Consider the following 10,579-nt stretch of genomic DNA (forward strand, 5'->3'; position numbering starts at 1 on the left):
AGTTTTCCATACAGAGGAAAATGTGGTTAAAAAAGGAGTCCTTAGATGCCTCTCAAATATACATAACACTCGCAAAATATAGAGAAACCATTGTTTCAAGCTCTTAGAAGCTCCTACCGTGTTTGGGAAAGCACAATTTGGGGGGAAGAATGAATAGTCATAATAGTCTAAAACTGCATAAGAAAGCTTTGATATGATCCAAAGCAAGAAAATTGCGTATTGTTGTAGTTTCATGAATCAGATCCCAGCTGAGATTGGGTCAATTGGTTTCTTGCACACAGCAGATTTCAAGCATTAACTGCTTGCAGAAGAGTGATTAGTTTTCCTGGACATGGAAAGACAGAATAAAAGATGCGATTTGACAGCTCTGCAAGATCCAAAAGCAACAAAAAGAAAGAAACATGAGGAGGAAAGGAAAGAAAATAAATAATGTCTAGTAACAAGGGGGTTGGTTTAATGGTTTTTATAGGGTTTCTTTTTTAAAAGATTGAGCAAATTCAATACACAAGATTACTTTGTTTCCTGTGGGCATTGGTTACTGTAATTTTTTTTTAATTAACTACTGCAGGTATAAAGATTTTATGATTTAGAACTGCAGCACAAAATTAGATATAGAATCTGGCAAGCGTATTTTGCTAGAGAAAAAAAAGTTTTGTGCTGAGTTTGCATACATAATTTATTAATTACTTTAAAATATTTTACCCAGCTCTGGTTGCTCACTACACTCCTCAAATTCTTCATGGTTTCTGAACACTCTTTTTCATTTGATGACATGACACCATAGCAGAATAATGTGAATAATATTATGAAATAGCATTTAAATTTTTGCTATTACCAAAAAAAAAAAAAAAAAAAAAAAAAAAAAAAAGGCTGTACCACATGCCTTTTCATTATCCAACAAGTTAGGATTTTCTTCAAATGCCCTCATGTACCACATTTAAATATCTTCCAACTGCACTTTTGCAAGAGTTGATGGATTGCTTAATATTTTCTTCAGGAGTCTGTTAGTGTCACTGGACCGTCATGGTACCAATGCTTTTCTCCTCTTTAATATTTTGTACAACAACAAAGTTAAAATACAAGTAGTATTTTAACTACCATCACATAACTTTAGACTTGATGAAATATTAATGCAGCTCCCAGCAATTCAATGAATCTATTCACAGCCAAACATCAAATACAAATTTTAGAGCACACAAAAACCTATAATGAACACTATTTTTTCCTAAAGCTATAATAAGAACAATTTTAAGCCCTCATAACATCAGTTTTTTTGAAGGCTAGATAATCAGGCATTTACTTCTGGAACTCTGCATAGCCTAAGCTGTCTTTAAGGATGATGCTGATCTACACAATTTTAAATTATTTTATTCCAGTGTCCATAAAACCTGTGATACCACACATAAAACCAATTTGATGCTGAAAAAAACCCCAAAAAACAACTAACTAAAACATTTTTGATGAGTATGCCACCTAACATAGCAGCAGCTGCCCCACTCTGTTCTGTTCTAGCAGGGAGCTTGACAAAGAATGAAGAATACCTGAACATCCTTCATGCCACATTGTTCTCCTGGTTCACTTCAGTGCCCCATTAAACCACAGTAGAAGTTGCAGGAAAGGGAGCACTGAGCAGCTTGGAGTTGTTTTCTCATAGCTATCTCAGGCCACATTTCCAAAAGGTTGCCAGGCTGTTCTTCTAAGAGGACAGATAATCAGATTAAAGGTAAATCTGAAGCAAATGTATGCTTAACTTACTGAATTTTCCTATAATATCTGTAACTCTGCTTATACACACACAGCACTAGAGCAAGGAATAAGTCCCAGTAAGAATCTAAAGGCCTTTCAAAGACTCTAAGAAGGTGCAAAGAATGCATTTTTGATCTGCATTAGGGCTCACGGAGGTGTTACTCTTCTTTCCTACTTCCTAAAGTTATTGAACAACTTCGTATTTTTCATGCCATTTCTGAGACTTTCTGTTCACAAAAATAAACCTCTAAATCAAATATTTAGAAACATCAGCCTGAAAAAGTTCTTCAACCTTATAACCATTCTTTGCAGACAGAGGGCCTTAAGGGATGACTTTCTTTTTTCTTGAAATATGTATTTCAAATAAATGTATTTAAATCATAGCACCTCTGCTGCACCTTAGGAAGTTTAATATTTGTTGTATGATGTGTACACATCCACACTATCTTCAGAATTTGAAAACAAAACAAGTTTACTAAACTATTACTAATTTAAGTACCCAGCTTTCTGAAACTTCTGATCAGCAAGCCCTGAAGAAAAATTTGCAGGAGTATATTGGAAAAGGGGTGAACAAAGTTACACACTGCTAGCAGAGGTGGGGGTTTTCTTTGCTATTCTAAGTAGAGCTGTTATTCAAGTATCTCTTTGGGACTGCTCTGGTGTGCCATCTTCAACCATTTTTCAAAGATAAAGATAGCAGATATTTGATTCATTAACACAACACTATAGACAGTAGCCTTTAAAACAAAGTCATCTAAAAAAACCAAGTTATGTGAAAATGTATACTTTATTTCTTGATGGCAAACTCACAAACTGGACATCCAAATTAATATTCCAAACAGGAGAAACAGAAATAATTCCTAACAGAAGTATTGTCTGGAAACAGTAGTTAAAGCTGAGTTTTGCACCTAAAATTAAGTTTCAGCTTCTGTGTTTGAAAAGTGTATCAATCCCAATTACCCTAAGTATGTAATGAACTGAAAATTAAATAAATCCATTAGTTTAATTTTAACCTAAATGAGTCCTCAAAGATACTTTAAAAGTGCTCCATCAGAGAATGTTCTCAATTGAATGTATTTAACGCGGAAACATAATGAACAGGATATGCACATAAGAGCCTGGGCTGCTCTTAATGCTAAATTATTCATAGCGGTAATCAAACTGATGAATGTCACTGAGTGAAAAGACAACTCTGATCAATCTTAATTTTTTTGCCCACAACTAATAAGAATTTGGGCCATCAGAAGATTTGGAAGCCTATTGTACATGAGGTTTGTTTACTCTGCTTTTAAAAAAAGTAACACCTAGCAAAGATATGAACTGACCTCATGAAATTACATCTCTTTGTTACCCACTTTGGGTTGGGGTGAGAGGCAGCTTTATGCTTGATCTTAGTCCTTGCTCACCCTGGCCATGGTAGTTAAACTCATTTTTGAACACTGTTGTGGAGACATCTGGCCAAGGGAGGGGATTGTCCTGCTCTTGGGCAGCCTCACCTTGAGCACCGTGTTCAGTTTTGGGAACCACAATACAAGAAAGACCTAGAACTATTAGAGAGTGTCCAAAGGAGGACAATGAAGATGGTGAAGGGCCTTGAGGGAAGCTGAATGAGAAGCAGCTGAAGTCACTTGGTCTGTTCAGCCTGGAGGAGACTGAGGAGAGACCTCATCACTGTTACAAATTCCTCATGAGGGGAAGAGGAGGGGCAGGCACTGATCTCTTCTCTGTGGTGATCAGTGACAGGACCTGAGGGAGTGGCCTGAAGTTGCTTCTGGGGAGGTCTGGGTTGGACAAGAGGAAAAGGTTCTTCACACAGAGAGTGGTCAGGCACTGGAAGTGCCTGGGCTCCCCAGAGGAGTGGTCAACCAGCCTGACCAGGTTCTAGAAGTGTTTGGACAATGCTGTCAAGCACATGGTGTGACTCTTGGGGACAGTCCTGTGGAGGGACAGGAGTGGGTCTTGAAGATCTTTGTGGGTCCTTTCCAACTTAGCATATTCTGTAATTCAGAGCAATTCTAAATACTTCTTTGTCTTTATAGACATACATGGCCATTTGATCAATTTTTCATTCTGTTTTTCAGTCAGCTTCACTATTCAGGTATGTAGTAAGAATTTTCAAATCTATCTATGGTGACAATTGATTCCAACCTGTTACCACTATTCCCATCTTCCCCTGGTTTGTTCCTCACAGACATCAGAAAAACAAATAAAAAAACCCAAACCAAACCAAACAAACAAACCCTTAAAAAAAAATTTAAAAAAGGGCAAACTCAAAAGCCCAACCCCAAAATTTGTTTCCTTCTCCCTGGAAGAATCCTGGCATTATCACCTTCCCTTTAATTGTCAGCATAATTCTGGTTATCATTCACAATTTGCACTAAAGCACTGCTAGCATAATAAGTGCAGGTTTAAAAGGCATGAAAAACAGATAACAATGACCTGTGGCTATGGAAAAGTAAACAGATTGGGATTCAAGTTCTTCAGGTTCTGTTGGCCTTTGTCATGTGGTGCCTGTAAAATCAGACCAGTATTCCTGCCTCCTGTCAAACTACTTATTGAGAGATATGTACGTGCTCTGTTATTTTTATCATTCCTGTGGCTGACAGGAAGCACCAGCTGAAATTCTGGAGTCTAATCCAATGCACTGTAAAAATAAAAAGTCAAAGAACATGGCATACCCTCTCACTTGCCTGTAACAAATTTTCACAAGCAACTTTGATGCTGAATATCATTCTGACTCAATTGTTCCACAAAACCAGGGTGACAAATTTTGTCGTATGACCTCATCTACACATCAAGAACCCTGTTACAGGAAGATATATTGGAACTCAACATGAAAATAGTACTGCATCCCATTACAAAGAAATATTTGAACAAAAAACATTAAGACTTCATCCACAGTAAGAAGTCCCATTAAAAAAGTATATAATTTCTAGAGATTCTACCACTTCCATAGTTTAACCAATATTAGTACTAGTGAAAACAAAGTAAAATTTTCCAAAAAATTTACAATATTACACTGGCTTGCAATTTACAGGACAAAGTCTTATAAAGCAAGCTGAGAATTAAGGAACAAAAGGGCAGTTCACACATTCTGCCTCCAAAGGATGCTAACATTCTTTCAGCTAGACAGCAAAACACTGAACTGGATTTTCTTTTGGATAAGTTTTCTAAAAGAGTAAAGTCTCTAAAAGTTGATACCAGCATGGCACAAGAAAAAAAAAAAAAAGTATGAAAACACTTCCCTCCTTAACTAAGAGTGAATTTCACAGTAGCTTTACATGGTCCCAGAGGCTGAATGTCCACAGCAGCAAACACTGTCCTTCTCTAGCAGTACCTCCTCACAGGAGAACAAACACAAATGTCTTGAGGACCATCAAATTACACAGAACAGCAACACAACACAAGCAGTGCTCAAATTCCTACCTGTATATTTCTCTTAAATGGTAGTCTGACAATAGAGCTGAAACTATCAGTGAGAGTTGCTGTGGTCATTAAACACTGATTCCAATGAAAAGGCACCATTACAAAGTTCTTACTCTTGAGGATAACTTTTTAATTCCAAAGACACGAAACTGACCACTCCAATGCTAAAATGAAATACTTGGGGAAAAAGAAAAAAGCTGTTTTGAAGTCTATTCATAGTCAATTTCCATACCACAGTTTATCGCTTAAAGAGAGGAGAAAGAAAGAAAAAAAAAAAAACCACCAAAAAACGTTATGGTAGAGTTTTTTAACAATTGAAAATAAAGCTCTGGATCACAAAAACAAGGTTGGTAAATGGTATCAAAAGCCAGCTTAGGAAGACTAACTTGCCAAGGATACCTTTTCTTAACTAACCAAGTCTCCATTTACTTTCAGTGACAACTGAGGTTGTGAGGTAAACACACCTTTTCCATGCTGACTGTTCAGTTCCATTGGTCAAAGACAGGAGGAATCAAAATCGCTTTTCCTGTAAGGGACTACAAACCAGCACTCAGTAACATGCATAGTGAAGGGCTTTAGAATTCAAGCTAATTCTCTTTTGTGGGTTATAAAAAAGCCTTTATGTGAAACCAATGGTAAGAATGCCTCCATGAGTTGGGAATTCCTACAACAGCACGGGTAAGAGATAATTTATGCAGCGCTCAAAGTCACAAGCTTCCAATTTAGCCGAGAGCAAATGCCCTTAAAGAACCTTCATATTTCATACTGCAAAACTGTATTTAAGTAATCAAAAAGTGAATAATAGAGCAGTTAGCCAGCTCTTTAATACATTAGCTAAAAGTATATCAATTCCATTGATTTTTACGATGGGCTGATTTCGCATAATGGATTAAGCTCTCTAGAAAGACTGTAAAGGGGAAAAAATGCTTTGCCAGAATTAGCGGAAGATGGTGTCAAAGTGCTTTTATGACAAACATGCAGTTAAAACATCTTATTTGGGGATGCTAAATTTAGAGTACTTCTGTCAGGAATAGACCTGGTGCTAACAGTTGAGTAAAAGCCATGATTTCAACACTGCAGATATATTTTCAATATTTCTGTTATATTTTCTTTTAAGTATTTTATTCCTAGCTAAGAAACAGGAAGTTTGAACTAGGAATATGTAATCAAACTTCAATACAACAAAAGGTTAACAGCAGGATGCTTCAAGGATCCATAAAGCTGGCAACATTTAAAGGCACTAATTAATGAGCTGAAAAAGAAAGTAGAGAAGTTAATAGTTATATAGGTTGGTCAAGTACATAAGTCCAAAAATGTAACCAACTGGACGCTAAATAACCATGATGTACAGGTAATACACTGGCAGATAAAAGTCAATGTTAATAAATGCAGAAGTGTCACAAAGTTAAATAATTACTACTATGGTCAGCAACCTTCTAAATAAAGTAGGCCTAGTACAAACAAGAGGATTACAAGCATCCCTGTGGAACTCAGGGAAGATCTCTGCTCAATATGAGAACATTGCTGCTGATAATTAAAAGTATCAAGATTCAAAAGCAGCAGTGGCAAGCACTAGCAAAACCGCCTTCATATAAAACTAGTGCTTCATTCTTAATGATGACCTGAAAAAGGTTGCTGCAGCATTAGACTAGGTAAAGAACTAGAAATCCAACAGAAAGCTTCAGAAGACAAAGCATGAAAAAAACACAGTTATAAGAAGACTAAAGGTAAACAGAAGGGAAATAATTTACATCTCAAAAATTAAGATGCTGCTCAGTGAAAGCAGGAAGTGTACAGTCCAGAGACACTCTTTTTTGATACAATGCATAATTGATTATTCACTTATGTCTAGTGTATCTTTATAGTAAAGAATCTGTCAATATTCAAAGGAGGACAGAAAAAATTGACTGGGATGAAGAGCATCCCAGGTAAGGATCCAAGCCTACCTCTATTAAGCATTGGTGCAAGACACATATCACAACAGAAGTATTCAACATTTGCCTTCTTTAACACTTCTTGTATCTGCCATGAGTTATTCAACCAGATGAGCTCCAGATAAACTCCAGTGTCACAATTTCAATACTAAAATCAACATGCTGACCCTTCAAAGGAGGAGGGGGGCACCAAAACCACCTCCTTCCAAACAAACTTTAAAAATCAAAGAGCAACACTGGAATGCAAACAATGCACTATAACTTGGCCTGAAGGACAGCACAGCATACTTCCAGATTTTGGAAGTATGAAAAGGAGAGATAAAAGAAGTCAAAAATTCTTAATGAAGTGATTGGCTAAGTACAAAACAGGACCATTTTAAACAACTATAAAAAGGTCATTTAATGCACCTTACACACAAAAAATCATTTTACTTGAATTTTTAGGTGATTTCTTTTCTTTATAAGCAGTGACAGCTCCTGATCCAGCTCAGCTTGAATCTAGAGATGGTCCCTGCACTTCCATGAGAAGACATCTAAAGACACAGGCTGGGGAAGACTGCAGAGCCAAAGACCATACCATTTTGGTCCTGTGAATCAAACTTTTGTGCTACATGGACAGTCTGACACCACATGCCCTAAAACAAAACAGAAAAAAAACAAACCAAAACCCACTAGAAATATAAAATGTAAATCTGTCAAGAATTTCTTGTCTCTTGAACAAAAAACATGATGCAAATTGCATCCAAAGGATTTAAGTATTTGGAAGTACTTTGTTTTTAGATGAGTGCCCCTAGTGCTACTTTTTGTTCTCAACCAAAGACAAAGATTACACTCCTTTTGTGAAAGAATAAAGAAAAATATTTTAAAAGTTTACTGCTAACATATGAGTTACCAACACATATGCAAAAATGAAAGGACAGCAGGATACTATTTTCCTAAAGCAGCAAGTCTGCATTGAAATTTATTCTAAATTACCTCCATTCTTTTTCTGTACAGCTTATTCCTGAACTCATTTGAACAAATTCACTTTGAGATGATGAGTGGGGAGGAATAAATCTTTGTATAAAAGTGAAACAGTACCACCTCACCACTAGGCTAAGAAATGACTGACACATGGTATTTTCAAAGCATTTGCACGACTTTCATTAGTGTCTTTGAATTGCCCTATTCCTATAAGAACAAGGTACATGAGGAATAAGGTATACTCATTCATGCAGCTTACAATTCTGAGCAGACAGACATCATCCAGTAACAGTCCATGTGCTGTCCTTATCACCTTGATCTCAAGGGTAACTCGTGAGTGGTGTCCTTGCCAGGTAACGTTTGTATCATTTGTCTGAGGAGGACCGTGCTGCTACAATTTCCCTACTGACAATAACTGTCTCAGGTTTACATTCTTGTTTCACAAGTAAGCCTGAGAAAATGCAGCAAACAAATTCAAAGTGCTAGCAATACCACTTGAAAAAAGGCCAGCATAACAGGACACAGACACAATTCCAAGGCACAGAAAATTATGAAGCTGGCACTAGAAAGTGAAGTGCTATCTTCAAGATAAGTAATTCTTTGTATTTACAAGAAAAACGAGTTCTGTGGTGCTCCAAGTGTTCAGGGTAGCATGATCTTCAATGTCTTTGCAAAGGAATGAAGTTGAGAGCAGCAATCTATAATAATACATGGTTAGTTACATAGTTTTGGTTTGCACAGCTGTTGGCTATGTTCGTTTACAGTTCATGTAGTGCCAACATCATTTATATAAACCAAGGAGGCTGTTTCACTCCTGTTCATCGCCATAAAAGTTATTTCTCTTAGCAGCTGCTGCACAAAAATCAGTTTCTATTTCAGTATCTCATGCTCTAAGTTCACGAAGCAGCAGGTTCCAGAATCTACTAAAAACAAGTGGGACCTAAAGAAACTTGCCCATGCTTAATAATATAAGGGGGGGGCGGAGGTAGAGGGGGCAGAAGACACGCACTTCTGCTTTCCTAGAGTGGAAGGAGGTAGTAACCCTCTGTTAACACGGCCAAAGTCACATGAAAACCAAGTTCCATTAGGCAACCAATTAGAATGAGAGCTTCCCCGACTCTCTTCAGCTTTATGAATTAAAATGCAATAAAATAAGGCTGATCCGGAGCCCAGCAGATAAGATAAACTGTAAAATATTAGTCACATGTTACGTAATAAACATAAGTGAACGAACTTGATGTGACAGCGGTGAAGATGTAGAGCCGACGATGGTGCCCTGGTACTCCCCCCTGCACACACACACGCACAAACAGCCACGCTGCCGGAGGCTGCTGACACACAGCGGCTCCCGACCCCTGGAAGCAGCAACAGGACGTCCCCAGCCCCATGACCCTCTCCGCGGCAAGAGCACCTCGCGGAGCCGCCGGAAGGCAGCCGCAGGCTGTGTGTGCCCGTCCGGCTGCCTCCGAGCGGGCACCGCGGCGGGGTCACCCCGCTCGGAGGAAGCGGCGGCCGGCCGAGGCGGCGGCTCTCCCGCAGGCGGCCGGAGAGGGAAGAAGCCCGGCGCTGCCTGAACTTGGAGCTTCCCTTTCCCCGAGCCCCAGCGCGACCGGGAGCGGGGCGGGGGGAAGCGGAACCCGAGGCGCCCGGAGCCCACACTCACCTCGGCCCTCCTCTCCGTCGCTGCCGGGCGGACGTCGGGGGGAGGCGAGGGGCGCCGCCAGCCCCGCCGCTGCCGCCCCGGTCACCGGGCGCCCGAGCAAAAGAATCCCGCAGGGTAAATCCTCCGGGCGGCGGCGGGGACGAGCCGCGCTCCGCCCGCTCGTGGCGGCGGCCGCTGCCTCGCACCAAGTTGAGGCGCGGCCGGGGGCGGCGACCGCCCCGCGCGGCCCCGCTCCGCCCCGCCGCTGCCCCGGATGTGCGGGGGTCGCCGTGGCGGGGATGTCGGTGCCCGGGACGGGGGTCGCTGTCGCGGGCGTGCGGGTGCCCGGCGCGGGCGGGAATCGCCGCCCAGCCCGGTGCAGCAAAGCCTGCGGGGGCCGGTGCCCTCCTGCCCCGGGCGAGGGCGGCTGCCGGCTTTGCGGGTTCTGGTGCAACACGTATCGACCCCGGGGTCCCTGGCTGAGGGGCCGTGCGGCGCTTCGAACGCAGCCCCGAGGGTGCGTGGCTGCCAGCCGGGTGGCGGCTCTCCGTGGCGTGCAGGCTTTGCAGCGGTGAGCAGGTGTGGTGTTTTCCTGTGTCATCCCTGCTGCGCTGGCACCTGCTGCACCCGCGCTTAATGTGCGCTTTTAAAGTAGGTCTGGTCGGCGAGGATGAGCGGGAACCCGTGGCACCGGCTCGTCTTTCCTGAGCCTTGTGGTGGGGGTCAGCAGCAGCTCCCAGCTCCTTGCTCGGCCACGGCTTTGGCATAGGTTGTGTGCTGTCAACGAGGTGCCCCAGCAGCGATGTTGGGACGAAGAGCTGAAACAAATGTTGCATTGGATCATTAGGCTGCAACAAGCCTCTTCTTA

The 10,579-nt window shown here is 41.1% G+C and overlaps 1 protein-coding gene across 2 annotated transcripts in view; it reads right to left on the reverse strand.

Annotated features, from left to right (window-relative positions):
* GALNT1 (polypeptide N-acetylgalactosaminyltransferase 1) overlaps positions 1-9,929 on the reverse strand; it is an 87,332-nt gene extending 77,403 nt beyond the window's left edge. For both annotated transcript variants that reach the window (XM_041408110.1, XM_041408109.1), the window contains exon 1: positions 9,733-9,929. The gene's annotated coding sequence lies outside the window, so the exon portion shown is untranslated. The remainder of the gene's footprint in view (positions 1-9,732) is intronic.
* Between the last annotated feature and the right edge of the window lie 650 nt (positions 9,930-10,579).

This window comes from Onychostruthus taczanowskii, unplaced genomic scaffold (assembly GCF_017590055.1).
Source record: "Onychostruthus taczanowskii isolate IOZ18803 unplaced genomic scaffold, ASM1759005v1 scaffold29, whole genome shotgun sequence".
NCBI lineage: Eukaryota > Metazoa > Chordata > Aves > Passeriformes > Passeridae > Onychostruthus > Onychostruthus taczanowskii.